The sequence below is a fragment of the Mustela nivalis genome (genome assembly GCF_964662115.1).
Source record: "Mustela nivalis genome assembly, chromosome: 6".
In the NCBI taxonomy this organism is placed as follows: Eukaryota; Metazoa; Chordata; class Mammalia; order Carnivora; family Mustelidae; genus Mustela; species Mustela nivalis.
In genome coordinates this window covers 155,095,050-155,115,011 of record NC_139025.1, presented here as the reverse complement: position 1 = coordinate 155,115,011, position 19,962 = coordinate 155,095,050, and positions in this window count along the sequence as shown.

The window sequence follows — 19,962 nt, the reverse complement described above, 5'->3', positions numbered from 1 at the left end:
CTGCCAGTCAAGCCGGTGAGCTTCCCCTGCTCCCTCTGCAGGGAGCTCTGGGCTTCAGACAGCGGCTGGGGGCTGTGGGAGGGACGGGGGCTCTGCAAGGAGGTGCTGACACTGCAGAGGGGACTGAAAACAGAAGTGAGCCAGGAGAGGAAGTTGAAGGACGCCTGCGTTTCAGCGAGGGGAGGAAGACGAGGCTGTGCCCGCTGGAGAGGGTGGGGAGTGCGGGGGGGGGCGGTCCCTGAAGGCTGGAAACGCCGGCCTGGTCGGGGTTGTCATTCCTCTGCTGTGTGGCTTTGGAGAAGTCGCTGGACTTCTCTGTGCTTCCGTGTTTCTCACCCTTAAAATGGAAGAGGCGGGGATTCCTGCCTGCAGGTCCGCAGGAGAGTCAAAAGGGAATGGACGGAGTCTCGCTGCACTCGGGGCTCTGAAGCTCAGATCCTCCCAGGGCAGGGGAGGGCGGGGCCCGGCCTCGCTGGGTTTGCTCTCATCCCTGCCGGTCTCTGGAATTGCATCGTCCTCCTGTGACCTGGATTAGAAAGACAGGAGAGAACTTGGCCTTGTGGGGATCTCTTCGTAAGTGAAGAGCTTCTCTTGATTCTGATCGTGTCCTTTCCCTGAAGCCCCTCCCTCGCATTACTCAGAGGGCAACGAGGTGTCCCCAGTGCCCAGCAACCCGCTTCCCGCTTGACAGTGCATCCCGTGGTGAGGACAGGTCGGGGTGTCCTAGGGCGCAGGTGCGGAGGAAGGCTGGTCTCGAGGAGCGAAGGTGCACTTGTTCACAGCGGGGAGGCCTCTGGGGCATTCCGTCTCCTTCAAGGTTTTCAGATACTCCACGCCAAGTCTTGTGGCCAGAGATGTCCTTGCAGGCTTCTATAGATAAAACCATTATAGGAAATCAATGCGTTCCCGCGGCCTCCATTACGCTCAGTCGCGGTTCCCCAGAGACGGCTGGGGGAGCCGGGAGGCGGCCACGCGCCGTGGTGAGAGCAAGCGGTGCTGTTGGCACGGTCGGGCCCTGCGGGCGAGTCCGCTCAGGCCGGTTCCCCAAGTGACCCTCAGTCCCCTCGTCAGGGAGGGAGCTTTTACCAAACATTGAGCCAAATGAGAGCGCGTCAACGTGCCCCCGTTCTGTTTCATGAGGACAGTTTGGTTTGCATTTTAAGAAGCAGAGATCTTTCGCTTGCGTGGGGCTTGCCGGCGAGCCCGTGTGATGGGGGACGAGGCGGTCCGGCCGAGGGGGGGACCCCGGAGGAAGGGAGGACCCGGGGTCCGAGCCCAGTGGCAGCAAACAACTTGTCCTGGGACTGCGGACCGATCATTTTGTTCTTCGCTGGACAAGGCCTGGGTGACCCGAGGAGTCGGTAACTAGTTGCCGCTGCAGGGACAACCGAGAACCAGTGACCAGTTTCAGGACGGGACAGGCCGAACCGGGGTCAGAGCCGCCCTCGGCCGGTCTGTACTTTCCCTGTACCCTGCGCCTCTTACACGCAGACGCCACCTGCTCCTTGGAGACATAACGGCTTAAAATTAAATTCGCCCACAGACCTGCGGAGCTGTGTATTTACTTCCGGACACAAGAACAGCCCGCTGTATTACTCGCCCACGATTCTGCAGGCTCAGAACGGTCCGCGGCGTCCCCCTCTCCGACGGCCCACGTGGCGTCGTGAACAAGGCTTCACCCCTTCTTGCTCCGGGAAATGACGCAGGGAAAGTGTCAGCGCCATGACGAAGCCGGGTCGTTCTCGGGTCTGCGCAGGCCCGGCCCTGCCCGGCAGAAGCAGCCACGGCCCCTCTCGCGGGTGGTGGGGAAGGCGGAGGCGCTGCCGTCCTATGTCCCCTTCCACGTGGCCCGGCAAGCAGCGGGACGGCCTGCACGCCCCACAGTCTGCCCTGCGCTCGCGTGGGGATCGGTTCGGGTGTTGATGTAATAAATTCCGTCCCCACCTGACGTAGCAGGGAATGCTGTGTGGCACCGGCGACAGGTGCTTGGGGAGGCCCCACAGATGCAGACTGTGGGGGACACGCTGGAGGTCTGGGGGGCCTGGGCGCGTCCTCGCCGACGAGCACGTGTGGGTGACGGTGCGTAGCGTGAGGGAGGGAGGGGCTGTGGAGACCGGCAGGGCCAGCTCGGAAGGGAGGATCTCTAAGAGATCCAGTCTAATCCGTAGTATCCCGAGTCCTTCACGATACATCCCCCCAAACATGGCCTGTCTTCTCGTGCAGAATGTGTTGTCAGGAAGATGGTACCCGAGGTGTTCTCGCGAGTCTCTCTGGCCCCGGACCCTGAAGCATCCTCTGTGTTTGTCTTTTGCGTGTGAGGCCCGAGTGCTGCTAGGGTCTGCAGGAGTCCAGAGCTGGTCATTCTGTCCCATCGCTTCCTGCGCGCAGACGTGATCTCGGAGAGGTTGGGTGACTCACGGCGGTCGCCCAGCCAGCAGAGGATAAGCAGGACTCAGGACCGGTTCAGTATACTCTCTGGTCGCCAAGAGCTCCCCAGCGCTGGCCGGAGGGTAAGCGTCCTTCCCAGCGGGGGAGGCTAAGCTGGGCCACCACTGAAGGTAAGTTCTTCCTCGAAGAACCCGGGCGGCCGACGGAATGCAGCGTGCAAGTCGAGGGCTTTATCCTGGGCTGTTCATGGTTCTGAGTTTCATTGTTTGGGTCCTTTCATCCTTTCTCACAATCCTGGGACTCGGAAGGGCCGTAGCTGTGGACCCCAGCTCACCGGCTAGTCGATCACCTGCACCGTTGGCGGCCGTCCTCAGAGCTCAGTGAGTCACCCGTTAGCGTGAGCGCGTGCCCCGTGGAACCTCCCTGCCCCGGGGGATGAGCTCGGCCATGCGAATGACCAGGAGCACTGACAGGTCCTTTCTATGGCCTATGCTGACAGAGTCATTGCCTCAGGGTAGACACAGGATGTGGTCTGAAGAGGGGAGCCGCTGAGTGGGTGAGGAGCCCTGCGTGGTCCCGACTGAGTCGTGCCGAAGCCACGTTCATGGTGCACAGCTCGTGCCCCAGACTCGGGGGACCCAGGAGCGGGCTTCCTCACTGCCACTTCGAGCGGGAAGCTGGCCACCTGGTTGGGGTGAAGAGAGACACGTGAGTCTGGGGCAGTGCCTGTCCAGTACTGTCCGGGGGAGGAAGCCCCACAGTGACCGTGTCACGACTGTTCCAAGTGGGACCCCGTCCCCGGACCGCACTCCTGGGGTCCTTCGGACTGCGCGCCACTCAACGTTCAGAGCTATCGCTGCGATGGACGTGGATGGTCCGTGGCCGTCCCACACCCAACCCGCCTTCCACCGTGGATGGCGGCCGGCTCTGGCTCTCTCCCCAGGTACTGGCTGGGCATCAGTTGCGTCAGGCTTCCCCTAGCCGAACGCATGCTAGGCTCCTCGCACGCGCCCTCCTTGAATGTGAGTGACTGGGGGACACAAGGACTGCGCAAACTGGGGTCCCGCTCTTGTGCTATCTTCTCTCCTTTAAGCAAACTCACAGCCTTTCAGCCTGTCCCCGTCCACGTAAGACGGCCAAAGTCAGCGCCTGTGACTGTGCAAAGAGCCCTGACGTATCCGCCAAGATCCCTGTGCACCGAGCCCACGCCCGGTAAGCAGCTCCACGTCCCCGCATGCCTCCGCTGCTGCTGTCTGTGCCCCTCCGGCCCCTAGTGCCTGCGCGACAACACGTTAAACCGACGGCGCGTGAAGAGCGGGGAGTACGAGCCCAGGTACGTGTGGGGACGGGCACTGCGCGGGCAGAGGGGCAGGGCAGAAGGCTGTAGGCAAGACACGCACCGGGGTCATGCCGCACGGGGAAGGGCCTTTGTGCAGAGCTTGGGAGGGACCTGGTTGGAGTGTGGGTGGGGGAGAGTAAGGGGGGGATGAGAACGAGGCTGGGGGCTGCAGACCCTGGCACGGGTGCAGGTGAGGCCCGGGCTCTCGGGACCCGCCACCTCCAAGCTCACGGCGCTCGTTCGGGACCTACTGGGTGCCCATGGGTGCCCGTGGGACTCTGTGTGCCGGCGTGAGGAAGACCCGGTCAGGCGGTGGGAGAACACCCGTCCTTAGCTCCTGGCCGAGCACAGGGGTCCGTGGGAGCCTAGCAGGGGAGCGGTCAGCACCTGGGGTGACCCCGGGTCCCAGAGCTTGAGCCGGTCCCATCCACAGTAAGTCGCAGAGCTCGCCCGCAAGTGTAAGAAAATCACGTCACAAACATCAGCCCCGGGCCCGAGAGCGTCGACGGCTCTCCGAGGCTGCTCTGTCAGGCTGGGGGCGCGACCGAGGAACGACGTTGGTTCTCCCAGGGTCCAGTGCGAGGCCGATGGGACAAGGCGGCGGAGCGGAGTGGGGGGAGGGTGGGAACCACAAGGTATGTGCCTGTGGCTGGAAAGGGGACGGGTGCGCCCAGAGGCCGGCAGGCTCCCACGGGAGGCCCTGACTGGGGGGCTGGGCGCACTGACGAGGTCAGCAGTGGGAGCACGGACGCTCTTCCGACCGGTCAGGGCCTTGAGCAGACCTGTGTCATCTTTAATAAAGCAGCCCCTGCAGCTTCCCATCGTTAGGCAAGAAAGCCTGCTTGCTGGACTCAGGCCCCTGGTGGCCATCAATTTCCTGGTTACACCTGTCATGGTGATTTGGGGTGGATTTGATGACTTGCTGTGTTTCTACCTTCGCCGGTGGAGTTCTTCCAAAGTCACAGACCCAGATCAATAGCAGTGGTGGAAAACCTTGGCACAGGGAGCCTCCTTCTAGAAGATTCTGCGATGGGTTTGGATAAGGCCTGTGCCCAGCAGGCTGCAGACAGGGACAAGGTGGTGCAGGTGCGGTCAGACCAGCTCTGGGGCCGTGGGGGCCTTCCCTCCGCAGTCTGAGCGTGTCAGAGCCGTAGGGAAAGGAGGATGGGGAGGAAGAGTCGAAAAACCACAGGAAAAGCTCCCACAAAGGTCAGGAGACACGAAACACACATTTAATGACAGGCCTGGAGACAGCTCTGGGGATTTAATAAACAGAGGCGCAAGGACATGGCAGGAAAATGTTGTTTTGGGGTTGTTGTTCCTTTTCTCCCTCCTGTGGTAAGGTCATACTTTGAAAGAATTTTTTTTTTAACAATACATACTATTTTTTCTATCAGTTTCACGATTCATCAGTCTTAGGTAACACCCAGTGCTCATTCCTTCACGCGCCTGCTCATGCCCGTCCCCCGTGACCCCCCCCCCCCCCCCGCACCCCCCGGAAAAAACTGGCAGCTTTTATTTTCTGCTCTGAACCTTCCAGCCCTTGTCTGTACCCAGACGTATTTTTCCTGCAGCAAGGGTGACATACAGGATCCTTTCTGTGGTTGTAAATACAATGTATAATAAACCCGTTTCTCTTTCAGAGGTCTTACTAATCGTCTTTTAGTGGCTGAAGGTCATGGCCTGCAGGCAGGTGACCCCAAACTCCTTCCCTTAACCCTGGAAACTCTTTCCTGAGGTAGATGAAGCTGCTGTGGGCATCACTATGGACAGCTTTTGGGAAATGTCTCTCTTGGCTTCCTCCTCTGACTTTTTAGAAATCGGTCTTAGACTCCTCAGCTGAGCCCAGACTCCGGCAGCTGGGAGTGACGTCTCCAGTCTTTGGCCCGCTTCCTGCCTGCGCATCTGGGAAGGAGGGCCTCCTCCTTGAGGGGACAGGCTTCTTGGCCAAAAATCCTGGCCGGTGAGGGTCGGCTGCCTGTCCCTGGATGCCCCCAGTGTGCCATCTCGGCGCCCGTGTCCAGGGGCTGCCGGTCTCATCTTCCAGGGGGTCCAGACCAGAGTTTGCGGGCAGTGGCGACCGTCTCTGATGGGGTCGTTTCCTTCAGCTTTGTGGGACTGCAGAGACATGGCCCAGAGCCTCGTGCAGTCTGACCTTCAAGGCACATCTGGGGAAGGGGAGGACAACCCACGATGGAAATAAGCCAAGACACTGGGGGTTGTGAAATGAGAAAGGCGAGAATAATTCTAAGAACATACCTCTGCCTGCCCTACCCTTCCCATGGCGGGGCAGACTCTGGGCACGGCGGCTGGCCCGCGGGGACACTGTGGGTTTGCGAGGGTCCAAATCCAGGTTTGTGCAGGTCGAGAGCCCATTTGTGGACAATGGACATCCCCACCCCCCAGGCTGGGGTGGCTTGGGACACCGGGGAACCTGGGATACCCCGTCTTCCCGGGACTCTGTAAGGTGCCCCTGTGGGCACAGGGCAGCCAGGCCGCACACATGTAGCCCAGACGCCTTCCGTGGGCTCGCCCGGCCGGTCCTCCTGCAGAGAGGCTGCTGTGCCCCCGGTGCAAACTTGCTTCTACACAGGGCTGCTTGCACCTTTTCTGCCTACTCCAGATACCAGGGTCTGGGCTACAAATACCTTTGGTCCACACGGCGCAGCTGAGTCTCTAATAATAATGAGAAGGTGAGATGCACAATTTGGGGGATTGTGAACACAGGCATCCGTCTAGTACAGTGCAGACGGGTCCCAGGGACCACAGCCGTGCGGGTCTCCTTAGCCACCAGTCAGTAGTTGCTCCTTCCGGGCACGGCTTTTCTCAGCCAGAGCACCTAGTGTTCCTGCCGGCGTCGTCTACGCGGGAGTCCCGGAGGCGGGATTCTCCCCCAAGGCTGGAGGCTTCCTGCTGGAACGGAGCGATGGTGGTGGCGTCTGGCCGTGGGCGGTCCAGGCCACCTGCAAGGCCGGCTTCCCCTTCCCTCCTCCGGGTGCCCTCCCCTGGAGGCTGCAGCTGCACTTAGGAATTCTCTGCTTGCCGTGAAGCTCGCACAGCAGCACGGGGACGCTCCCTGTCCTGCACGGCGCAGGGTTCCCCTTATTTTCAGAAGCGTGGAGCAGGGACACCGTGGGGCCACGGAAAAGGAGCTCGGTCACCAGGGTTAAAAGTGGTTCTGGCAGATATAAATGCATGTGTTGGCCAGGGTCGGGGGGCATGGCAAGGGGTTCCGGTGTTGGGCATCTGCCTTCGGCTCAGGCCATGACCCCGGGGTCCTGGGGTCGAGTCCCACGTCGGGCTCCTTGCTCAGTGGGGAGCCTGTGTCTCCCGCTCTCTGCTGCTCCCCACGCTCATGCTCTCTCTCTCTCTGACAAATAATTAAATAATAAAATCTTAAAACGATAAAATAAATGCCTGTGCCGGACCGCTGCAGAAGGGTTTTGCATGTGGGTTTGGCAGTGCCGTGGGTGCTGCTGGTCTGCACGTTCCGTGGAATTGAAGACGCACGGTGGTCCGCCGTGGAATTCTCACACACTCTGTGTTAGTGTCGCCCGAGTTACTGAGGTCTGGCTGTGAAGCCCGGGGCTGAGGCAGGGACCCCGAGGGGTAGGGCCCGTCACCGGCTCTCCTTGGACGTCAAGGGCGGGGCAGCTGGGGGCTGCGACGGGAACATGGGGTGGGAAGCCTGGCTTTGGAGGTCACGCAGCTGCACTGGAGTATAAATACGGGATTTCAGAGGGAAAGGTCGGAAAGAGCCTCTCCCCAGATTCTTCATTTGCCCGAGAAGAGATGGAATCAGGGAGGTGAAACTGTTTGTCCAAAGTCAGCAGAAAAGCCGGGTCAGAGGCCCAAACAGATGTTATTTAGATACGATGTTTAGGTTGAAGCTGGCTCTTCAACCTCCCGGTCGCCTCGGGAGCATCCCTGGGTGCTGTCGGTCTCAGATCTGGGAGAGGCCCTGAGAGTCGGACACAGAAGCGGGGGCACCAGGTGGGTGCTGGTGCAGAAAGGGGGGCTGGCCCGAGGCTACTGTCGGGAGGTGGGGGAGGCTGGGGCAGCGGGGAGCCTGACCCACTGGGGGGACCATGTAGGCCTTCTCCTCTGCCCACAGGCAGCAGGAATGTTTTCCTCCAGTGGGAATAGCAGACCAGGAAGGCCGGCAGCCCCTGGGAGGGCAGAGGACGCTGGTGTCCAGAGGCCCTCGAGCCCGGTCAGCTGAGCCAGTCCAGCAGGCACCGTGCGCTCCGTGGGGACAGGTCCTTCCCCTTCTCCCAGGCAGCAGCCAGTCAGGTGACTGGGAGTCTCAGCTAGCTGGACGGGCACCCAGTTCAGAGCCAGCGAACATTCCGGGAAAGCCAACCCCTGCAAAAGATAGGAGGTTCAAAGCAAGGAAGACACAGCCCTGAGGTGACCCACCCGGCCAGGCTGTGGCTTCAGATCTGCTATAGATTCTTGTCCTCCCCTCTGTGGGGAGGGTCATAACGTGGGGACAGGCTGGCTGGGGGCTCAGAGGCAGAGCAGCCCAGCATCCGGGTGGTATCTGGATAACACGGAGGCCCGGGGGCGGGGCAGGGGGGCTCCTGCAGCCGAGGAGCCTCGAAGCCACGTGACTCAGTCGTCTCCACGGATAAGCAACCGGAGGGGAGACCCCTCTCAGGTGGGGCCCGGGCGGCCTCGGATCCTGCCCGCACACCTGCGTCCGTTGCCTGCCGAGAGGGGGCTCCCCTGTGTGGGTCCACAGCTTCCCGTCCCCCCCACCAAGAGTGGGTGCGCTTCTGATACGAGAAAGAAAAGCGGAACAAAGAAAAGCTCTTGTAAATAAGAGCAAGATCTTAAATAAACCCCCAAAACGAGCGGAACAGTAGGATGAAAAGCATAGAGGCACGAGTGACCGTAAGGCTGAACTGAGGGGTCCCTCGGACCACGGGGAAGGGGTGAGGAGTGGAGAATGCAAATAACGGGCCAGGGGGGCAGGATCTGGAAGCCAGGACAGCCCTTCTTACACGGGGACAGACATTCCTGCTCCAGCTGGAAGGCAGATTAACAAGCGAGCCCCCCAGGAGCCGCTGGCCGGGTGGCAGCGAACCGTCGAGGCTGCAAGGGCACAGACAGAAAACCGTAAGGACTCCCGGAAACGAAGACAGAGTGTTTGTGTCTGAACGACAGTCGGATTTGCCGCAGCAGCACCGGGTGAGAAGGACTGTAACGTGCTGGGAGAGGAGGGGAGATTTTGGTGCCGGAGCTTTCTATCCAATACAGCATCATCTGGCTGGGAGAATGAAACGCAGGCGTTTGTGTAAGAACGCAGGTCAACGAGCCTCCCATCCACTCCAGAAAGAATAGTTACAGGATATATTCCAGCAGGAATCTGGAAGATCCTCACAGGAAAGGAAAAAAAGAAAAAGAATCGAGCATGAACATTTATTTGCACATTAATTGCGTAATTAAGGATAATTTTTGTAAGACAGCTTTTAAAAGATAGTTTTAGTTATATTGGAAATCTCAAATACGTTTAACAGGAAAGGAAACAACTGTACATTTGATGCTAAAAGCCTCGGTAATGAAACTCGGAAGCAAAATGCTTCTGAAACACAGGCACGAAAGTGCCGGTCGGTCTTCCACGGGCTGCCCACCCTGTACCCATCCGTCCCGCGGGCATGGACTGCTGGTGAGCACCTGCGGGCACGGACGGAGAGGGAGATGGGGTCGCGCGGAGGAGAGTGGGGGGCCCGCGGGGAAACGCGCTGGAGATTGGGGGGCGGGGGCCTGGCTGGCGTGAGTCCGCCTTTCGCTGGAAAGGAGCCCAGTGACAACACCCAGTTACAAGTTTCGCTCAAGGGGTTTAAGCAGAGAGGTTGTCTCCATCCCAACCCCAAAATATCTTATTTATTTTTCAGGAAAGATATTCATAAATCGGGTTCTGTTCGCAGGCAAACTAGAAGGAGATGCTGACGCAGAGTTAGGTGTTCCAGCAACATTTTGTCTTGGGGAATGAACGCCTCTATGCTACCGCTCATGCGGTAACGGCCAGCCAGACATTTCAGGTATCAGACCAGCTAACCAAGAGCTCTCAAGGGATTTTGTGAAGTGGAACCAGTTATATAAACCTAAGTATTGTTACTGTGCAAGCACCATTTGAAAATAAAGTACTTTTATTCCTAGTATATGTACATGTATGCGTACATACACGCACAGGTGTGTGCATGCGTGTCCGTGTGTTAGTGACGTGTACTGGTGGCCATACACGGACACATGCATGTAAGCACGTGCTCACGTGTGCTTGCCGGGGGCGTGGGGAGGAAGGTGCAATGGGGGAGCTCAGTGAATTTTCTGTGTGATGCTGTCATGCTGGCCCATTCTCCTACAGCCCCCTGGGCCCCCCGAAGGAGCGGCCGGTAGCAAGGCTGGGAGAGCTGAGCGCTGCGCCGGCCAGGGAGCGGTGGGCTGGCAGCCGGAGCGTCCGTCAATATCCAGAGTCCATGGCCCCGTCAGTGCACGACTGAGTAGAGAAATCGGTGCAGGAGAATAGACAAGTTTCTTCGTTATGTGGGAGAATTCAAAGTGTGGGCCGCACAGGGTGACCTCTTCCAAGGAATAGGGCTCCGAAACGGGGGAAGTAGAGTGACTTTGTGGTGGACAAATCTGACAAATGTGACCGTGGCAGGTGCCCCGAGCGGCACCGGTGGCGAAGCGTGCCGTGTCCCCGTGGTCTGATGCGATGGGAAGGGCAGGTCACCTCTGTGGTGTCCTCCCCCAACCCCAGAGCCCCAGTCCAGCCAGGAGAAAAATACCGGCCACCCGCCCTGAGGGACGGTTTACACCATCCCTGACCCTCAATCCTCAAACTGTCAAGGTCATCTCAAGCAAGGGAGGTCTGAGAAGCTGTCCCATCCCAGAGGAGCCCAAGGGGACACAGCGAGGAAACGTGACCCGATGTCTGGATGGGGTCCTGGGATAGCTCAAGACTGGGGCACAAACCATGGAACCCAGGATGACGTCGGCCGTCCTTGCTAAGGGCGCACGGGTCATTAAGTGGGACCTGTGAGCCGAATCTGTGTAAAGACGTGAACAGTAGCCGAGATCAGGTCTGGGGTCCGGGGACCCTGTGCGTACCATCCCCGCAAATCTCTGTGACTCGAAAACTGTTCTTTAAAGGAAACTTAGTAGAAAATATAGAGCTCAAAAAAAAAAAAAAAAAAAAGCCTGTTTCACTTGTGGCTTTCTTTTATCCTCACTCAGATAATAAAAATGCAAGTAAGTTACTACATAAATACACAAGGAAACAAGCAAGAAGCCCCGTATGAGCTGCCGGCGGTGTCCCCCCCCCCCCAGTGTCCCGGGTATTTGGGGCCTGGGCTCCCATGGAGGACGTGCGGGCTGGTGCCCGTGCGGCCTGCAGTGACCCTCCCGTGGGCGTCTCAGCGTCAGGAGCGAACCATGGGATGAGTTGTTTGCTGATGAGGGCCTGGGGACCGGCCGTCGCGGCACCTGGATTCACAGAGACTTCTGCACCCCGTGCTTCACGGAACAGGGACGCCAATACGACCTTCGGATTGTGCTGTCTGCAGTTCATAGGAAATTTTCCCATCCGATGCTCCCGATCACCGCGGACGTGGGCGGAGGCTGTGGGCTACCCTGCTGGTCCCCTAACCCACCCCCTGCTCCAGCGGTGGTTGCCGCGCAAGGACAGACAGTGCACGGGCCGAGGCCACCCGGGACAACACGGCCCCTCTCGGCAGCTGCCCCCGACCCACTGTACTGCCCTGGCCCCCGGCTCCAAACCCTGCTCGTGGACTCTGCCTGCAGCCACCAGCTTGGTCGGACTGGCAGGCTCCCCCCTTGGGGACATGGGACCACGATTAGCACTTGACTCTTAGCCTTGCTCGCTCCCCCAGTTTTAGCATCCTGAGTTGGGGTCCCCATCCCGCCTCCGCCGGCCTCATGGAGCCTCCCCCCGGGGAGGGCTGGGCATTTCTCGGACCACTCAGTGTGAATGACCAATTGTTGATTTCTGTTCCCACCCCCCCACCCCCCATTCCCATTTGTTTGAATTAATACTTTTACACAATAAAATCAAAATAAATTATTGGGGAGAAAATAAAGAAGGAGGCAGGGGAGGAAGGGAGGGAGAGAGGAGGGGGAGGGGGGAGGGTCCTTTGAGCAGCCGGACGTGAAAAGACCAAATCATTTACGAAAAGAAGAAGTACAACCGCCTCCGACTTCCTCAGAAAGTGTTGGTTCTGAAAGGCAGCAAGGTGAGATACTCCAGGAGAGAGAACGTCTGAAGAGTCCGTAGGCCGCGCTCGGAGCTGTCGCTCAGTGGCAAGGCGAGAGAGACGGTTTACTACGGGAGGACACAAGGTCTATGGTTTCCATGAAGCTTTCTTAAGGGACATCTGGAGGGTGAGCTTTCCCTGCACAAGAGATGCACGGAGTGAGTCACTACTAACCAGCACAGCCCGGGGTGGAAGGAGTCGGTTTATGGGACAGCAGGGTGACGGCCAGCGCAGGCGGGGGGACGGCGCTGCGGGGTCCGAGCGCGCAGGGCGTACATCCTGGGGACATTCCGTTTCCAGTAACACCTGTGGATGGGAGACAGGATTGGGGCCAACGACATGACGTAAAGCCGACGATCACGTCATGAAGATACGCACGTCTCCCCCCACTTCGCAGAAGCTGGCGTGACCCGTTTCAGGTTGAAGAAAGACATACCTTCCTGCCTGTTCTTGCTAACTGGGGAAACCCTCTTGTTTTTTTCGAGAAAGGCTGAAAGCAAAACAAACCAAAAACAACGAAAATAGTGTTCCGTGCTGGTTTTGCTGTCTACAGAGGCACCGCCCCACCCCCAGCCAAGGAGCGGCTCCCACCGGCTGCAAGTGCCCCACCAGCCACCAGTGCCCCCAGGCACGAATGTCCCCCAAGTCCCAAGGGTCCTCACCAAACCCTGAGCACACTCCAAGTTTGAACGGCCCCCAAGGCCTCCCCAGCTATGAGCACCCCCCAGCCACAAGTGCCCCAAAGGCTTGCCCACACACACCCCACCTGAGAGCCACACGCAGCACAGCAAGTCCAGCGCCAGAGTCGGGAGCCCGTGAGCATTTGACCTGCATCTAAGCTCAGTCCCTGCGCCCTTTAGGAAGATGTGTCCTGAGGTATCAGAAAAGCCTAAGAGAGGGTCTTTTTTGGATCTGGGAATGCTTGAAACTTTTCTCATATAAATGAATGGGGATTGCATTTTTGCTAATTGTTAAATTGTCCAAAAAATGGAAAACATGCAAATAACTTTTTCTGATCTGTTGGGAGTGTGCATTGTTATAACCTCACTGGAGAGTAAATTTTTAATATCAATAAATTTGAGTTACATATACATTTTGACTCATCAGTTCTACTTTTCAGGATTGATCTTACAGATGTTTACTCTTAAGAGTGTGTAATAACATGTATGAGCTATAGCGATTGCATTATTTTTATAATAGAAAAACCTTGTCAATGACCTACATATCCATTCGTGGTGACTCATTAAACATATCATGGAAATTTGTGCAGTGGAATATTATGCAACCACAAAAAAGAACAGGCCGACTGCATGCAAATCTACATATATCTCAAAAATAAATTTTACCTGAAATAAAAAATAAGCAGTCTTACAAACACTGATAAGTGTGATCTCCAAAATATCTTGTTGATGGTGAAAAAAATGCATAGGGTAATGTGGGTAGAATGTTGCTGTTTTGCAGAAGAAATCCTGATACACTTTTGCTTTTATAGTCTGTCTCTGGAGGAACCAGGATGGCAGGTGTCTCTAGATGGGGTAACTGGTTGACCTCTTTAAGCTACTGTTACATTTTCTACATTGTATATGCTACTAACTCAAAACAACACAATGAGCAATTGGTTGAACCATGAACAGAGTGGCACTCCTGTGACCTGGGCTGGTCTGGCCTCCCGAACGTCCCCAGGCCGTCCTGTCCTCACTGACCGCCTGAGCTAGAAGGGCTTTCTGGGCCCTCGTCCTTCCCATGGACAGTGAGACTCGGGAGCCAAGCCCCACTCGCCTCTGTGGCATAAAGACGCTCCCCCAGGCTCTAGAGCCAGACGGCTCTGGGCAGCTCCGGCTCCGGTCCTTACCAGCTGTGTGATTGCAGAGAAGTGACTGACCCTCTCGGCTCTCCGATTTCCCGTTCATACAACGGGACCAGCAGCAGCGGCCCTGTAGGATTTCTGTAAAGCTTAAGCAAGCTAAGCCTCAGAACACACGCCTGGTGTGGCGGGAGTTCTTTACGCTTGGCAACGTCTCCGCTTTCGGGCGCGGCTCCCAGGGCCTGGCCATCGTGGCGCTCGGTGTCCCCACAGAACAAGCAGAGGCGTCCTTCCCCGTCATCCAGTGCTAGCAAGGCTGTCTGCCTTCTGCTTAGCTGGTAGATGGTTCCGGGTGATTCAGGAGGTCCCACAGCCCGACATGCTGATACAATAAAGGAGAGGGTTATTTCCGCAGAAACCTGCAGGCGTGTCCGTTCGCCAATGTTGAATATTTTTGTTTATCTTAGGGGTCCAGAAATCCTGGGAGCTCAGAACGAGAGGCCAGGCTTCTCTGGTTGCCAAAGTGCCCGCACGGCACGGGCAATCACCAGGCAGCCTCCGTGCGCATCGGTGGGCACTCTTCTCCCTAGCCTCCGAGAACTCTTCCTTGTCCGGCGGTATCCCGCGGGCACACTGAACGGAGATCTGCCTCCTGTCGGAATTCCGTCTCGACGGGAACGTGTTAGATCAGGGTGAGGGAATGCTCACCTCCTGAATGGCCTTGGCGAGGTCTCTGCCCTCTCAGGGTTGAGGCTTGGTTCTCTGGTCTGTCCAGTTTAAATTGTCCAGTGATGGCGGGAAGACACACGCAGAAACCACACCCCCACTCCAGGGCACCTTGTGGGTGTTGGGAAGTTAGCGTCGAGCTTGGGCTGGAGCTTCCCAGGGTGAACTGCCGGGAGACAGAGATGACTCTGCAAACGCGTGGAGAGAACCTACTGTGTGCCAGCCCTCGCTTAGAAAAGGTTCGTGTTATGCCATGTTTGCAAGGACACCCAAGTTGTTGGGTGTTTCCTGAGCCCCTACCGTGTTCCGGGCCGTGTCAGGGGTCGGGCTCCACAGGATCTTCTCCATTTGCTTCCCGAGTCCCTTGCGTGCCTTTGAGAGAACTGGGAAGGTCTAGTTCCTTCTGCTGGGGGCTCACGCATCATCTTCTAAGGTCAGCAATGCCCCCTGGGGATCCTATAGGCACCATCGCATAGTGGAGGAATCGTGGTTTTTCTGCAATAAAGTGCAGAACAACAAGAAATTCGGATGAACGCGTCCCCCCAACGGCAGTGCCCGGGACTTACGGACTCCCCATCACCTGGTCCCGGTGGCACCCCTCATGCCTCTCACACCCCTCGCGATGAAACTGAAGAGTTCAGAGCACGACAAAGCTCCTACTCCCCGCTTTCTGCCCCTGATCTCCTCCAGCAGCGCATTCCAGAGCCCCCGTCGTTGAGAGGCGAGTGCCGGGGTGTCCCTTGGTTTGCAGACTCTCCTGTATGCATCCCAGGGTCCGGACCGCCACGCCAGGGCGACAAAGTTCTCCAGGGACAACCTGATGCGAACTCCTTCTACATGAGGAGGAGGAAGCCAGACCTGGAGGGTGCAGCACCGTGGCCAGGTGCCCGAGCCCGGGGGGAGGGCGGCAGGATGAGACACCGCCCGCCCCCCCCGCCGTCACCCGCAGCTCCCCTGTCGTCCACCATGGCCTGCACCTGCCGAGAAAGGAGAGGGGGTTGCAGGATGTGGCCTGGCCTGGTGAGCTCAGCGTTGGTGGCGCTGGACACTCTGAGCTGGGTCTCATCCTCATCTCCTGTCCAGGATGGCCAGGCCACGGGGATATCCACGCGGGAAACCAGCCTCTCGCTGCCGGTCAGGAACCTGGGTTGCCGGCCCCAGAGCCTGACTCTGGTCTACAGAGAGGCCAAGGGAATTTGCTGGAAGCATCCCAGGAGCTGACTGAGTCTGTGGGGAGGCCGGGGAGCCCGGCTTGGAAAGTGCACGGGCAGAAGCCGGTGGGGAGGGCCTGGCATCCCCGTCAAGGTCATGCCAGAGGAAGGGCTCCGTGAGAGCCCCCAGTGTTCCCACACGGGGCCTGGATGCCACCGCCACGCGTGATGGGACACTTTCCCAACTGTCACCGGAGTCTTCGGCTTCAGGGTCTGCCAGGGTTTGGGAGGAGAGGGGACAGTGACGTTTCAAAATGGCAGCTTTCTCCAATATAAGCGGAGCATTTAGAATCTGGGCAGCCGCAGAATAACAATGTCCTCTGCACCTGCTGAGCATGGTCCCGCATCCCCGGCAGCGTCTGCCTGGAGACGGCCACGCGCACAGTGGAGGAGCAGAGGTCGCGGGTTCACATGCACCGGGGAAGGGTCCCACCTGGGGCCCGGCTTTCTGGAGGGGACCACGGGGCTGCTGGGCTCATCTCCGCCCCAAGAGACCCCTAGTTTCCAGCCTCGCCCAGAGACACTCCCCCAACACACAGCATTTCTGCGACAGGGGCCGTAGCCCTCTGCGGACACCAAGTGAGGACTCCCAAGAGCTTGGTCCGGTTCCGATCCGGTCCTAAATCAGAGCCAGACGAGTCTACAGTCCCTCCCGGGGCGCACGTTCACACTGGGCAGCCTGCGAGGGCAGCCTCCGCCCTCGGAATGCATCCACAGCCGAGGGGTTATGGACTTGGAGAGGTGTGGACCCCACCTCACCCTGAATTTGCCCCCCGGAACCTATTACTGTGCCTGAAGTCCCCACACTGAGGAAATTCCTCCAGAAGAGGCAGCGTGTCACAAAGGCTTTCCTTGGGAGGTCGAGGGTAGAGGCTGCTGTTCTCCTACAGTTTGAAGACCAGAGTCCGATGGTCTCTGACATTTGCTTCCACTTGGTAGAGATGTCTGGATGAGTCCCAGATGAGAGCCCGGACGAGCAAGGTTGTGTGGCTTGGGATCCAGAAAGCCCCAGTGCGGGCTGAGACTTGTAAGTGCTCCCTGGCAGGTGACCGCCGGGGGCGCACGGAAGCAGCACGGTGCAGAGTCTTGGACCGCTCCAGGAGAGTGAGGGACAGCACCCGTGCGGGGCCGTGGCGCTGTCCCTTCCAGCCGCTCACCGTTTGTCAAGTCAGCAAAACGACGCCTCCCCCGAAAGGAGACTGAGCCCGGGCTCGCAGCGCAGAGGAGGGAACAGGTCCCTGTCCTTGTTCATGGATGCAGTAAAGCTTTGGCCGCCCAAGAGGACATCCTCAATCCTCCCTCCCTCTCTCTGTTTCTTCCCATCCCCCACGCTCCATCCTTCCTCACTCTCTTCCTCTCTTTCTTTCGTTCTTTTCTCCTCCCTCCTGTCATCTTCGAAAGCCACAAGCACCCGCCGAATGCCTGTCATGATGCTCACACTGTGCGTTTGCTGTGTTCCCAGCAGCCCCGCGCAGGTTCCCACCCCAGCTCCAGACGGCGAGACTGAGGGCAGCCGAGGTTATAACGCGGTGTGAAGTGCACGCGGACAGCCGGCGGGGGGCGGGAGACCAGCGCCTCCGGCTGCCGCGCTACCCTCCGTGTCCTTCCTAACGCTTCAGGAGGCCTAGACGCACCCGAGGGGCCCGAGTTATGATGGACCCGAAAGTGCCCTCCGTGGGCGTTCACGGCCTTCTGCCTGCGCCTGTCACTGCGGGGCGTTCCGGTCCCCACCGGTGTGCCCCCTGCCCCCGTGGAGCGAGGATAGCAAACGCAGGGACCTGATAAAGTAGACAGGAAGGGAGAGAAGCAGAGATGTGGGGGGGGGCAGCTCTGGGGGAGGCAGGGTCGGAAGCAGTTGAGGTCAGAAGGGATGACCAAGGGCAGAGGACGATGCTGTCCCTGAGAGACTCGGACAAAGGACCTGATGACGGACGCATCTCTTTGGGCCGCTGCACCACGTTTCATCGAAGGGGCCATGTTGCCGAGACTGGGTCCCATGGCGCCCCAGAGGCTCCCCAGAGGTCTGTTAGCGTTTCGCACTCGGATTCTACATGATGGAAACCAGCCGTGTGTTTCAGCCCGGATATTAGACTTAAGCAAAACCCAGCGTTTCAAGTGTTAAAGGACCGAAGAGAAGCTGGGTGCTTTGTCTGTGTTCGCTCGCTGGTGTGTACCGCTTCGCAGATGTCTGCCATCGGATCTTCCGGTTCCAAATTCATGGCCTTTCTGCCCACTCTGCACTGGGTTCTGTCCCGTTTATGAATGGTATTATGAGGTAGGATGGGGGGGTCTGGGAAGGATGCCGTCGAACGGGGGCTGGGGGCTGCTTCTGTTCTTGCCTCCCTGGTCTGGTGCTCGTCTTCCACCTCAACCTCTGTCTCCTGTTCTCCAGACCAAAAAAACAAAAACAAAGACAAAAAACCACCACCAACAAAAAACTTAGCTTATCCCGGGAGTATAATCCATGAATTTCTATCCTTTCCCCCCAGTCTTTCTGTGTTGGTTGCATAGATCAGTGGGCATGATCTGGTGGCACTTTGGGTGCAGGGATGGTGGACAGAAATGACTCTGGAGGGCGCGGGCTCTGTCCCGAGGGGCCGGGACGGGGAGGCTCCAGTGACATCCTCTATGAGTGCAGAAAAGTCAAGAGAGTCCCAGAAGGACTGCCACTTCCCAGAGAAGGACACCGGCACCCGTGTCTCTCCTGGGGACGGGGAGTAGCTGCACAGAAAGTGGGCGGAATTTGTCCCAAGGCTTCGAGGAGGGCTTCTGGGACAGGCTGAGGGAAACCCAGAGTCAGGACCTGGGAGACACATCCGTTGAGTTCTCTGGGACTTTGACCAGCAAGAGGAAACTTCTGGCCAGAACCCAGTGATGTTAGCATCCGGGGCCTATACTCTGCATGTTTGTTTTAGGCGGTTTTAAATTTAAAACATTGTTTTCCAAAATGGTTTCTCAGAAGAAAAAAATTAAATAACCCTCTGACGGCCTCAGCTGAACGAAGAGGGAAGGAGCGGATCTGGGGTCGTTCCGAGCTTTGGGAAGCTCAGGTCTTCCTCCCAGGACCTCTGTGCCGGCCCTTGGTGGAGAAACCGTAGGGAGAGTGAGGAAGTAGAACTTAGAGCCGGGGAAGGCAGACGCCTCAGGACTTCTGTCTGACTGCTCTGCAGGGGGCCACCGCGCTCATTTTGGGGGAGAAATCCATCTGCTGTTGCCGAACTCTCAACCTGTTTTCTGAGGGCAAAGGTTTGGGGGTCTCTGGGGGGGGGCTTCAGGGCTCTCCAGCTACCACCAGACTCCTCACCTTGACCCCTTTATTCTTTGGGGTTATGCCTTTGTTTGTCACAAACCACATCCAGACAAAAGACAGAGGCTGTGCCATTCAGAGTCCCTCTGAGCGAGGGGGGGAGGAAGGGGGCGCACTTGACTCCCAACGCCGCGGTCCAGTCCTTTCCTGTCCTCCGTAGTCCGGTTTGCACCTGCCTGGTGAAAAGATACTGAAGGCAAATGCGTTTAACTGCTCAAGCAGAGAAGAGCTCTGGGAAGAATCAAGCTGTCCGCACACAGCACTGGGGTCAGGCAGGATTTAAAGTATCTGCTTCTTAGCGGGCTCACTTTCCAGGCCGCGCAGGGAGGGTGCCTGCGCTGGAGCTCTGCGACCCCCACCTCCCTCCGCATGCACCCTCCCCCACTAAGCCCCCCCCCCCCCACCCGCCCCGCTGTGACTCAGACCACAGGTAGCAAAGGCCTTGAGGGCATCTTGGCTGTGCTCCGGGGAGAGCCATCGACTGCAGCCTAGGGAGAGGGCCCGGCCTGGCGGAGGTACCCAGACCCGGTGGGGGTGGGGGGACTTGCATTCCTTTTGAAAAGGGATTCCATAGGTCTGAAAGGAAGACTTTCTTGTGCTGTTCTCGCCAAGGGAGCCCAGAAGGCTGTAAGATGGGAGCCCGCCCCGCGGCAGACACAGGTCTGTGTAGACGGTGGCACGAGAGGCAGCCGCCACGTCTCAGCCCCGCTGACTGCAGCGCGCACGGTGACTTGCCAAAGGCCGCCAGCGCTGATCGATGTGCCCAGTCTGACTCTTGCAAACCCGCGCGGGTTTCGTTGGGCTTGGGGTGTGTGCAACTGTGAGTGTGTGTGTTTGTGCGTGTTTGGGGAGGGGGTAGTCACATGACCTCCAGTCTCCAATCTGGGTACCAATTAAGCCGAGACCCG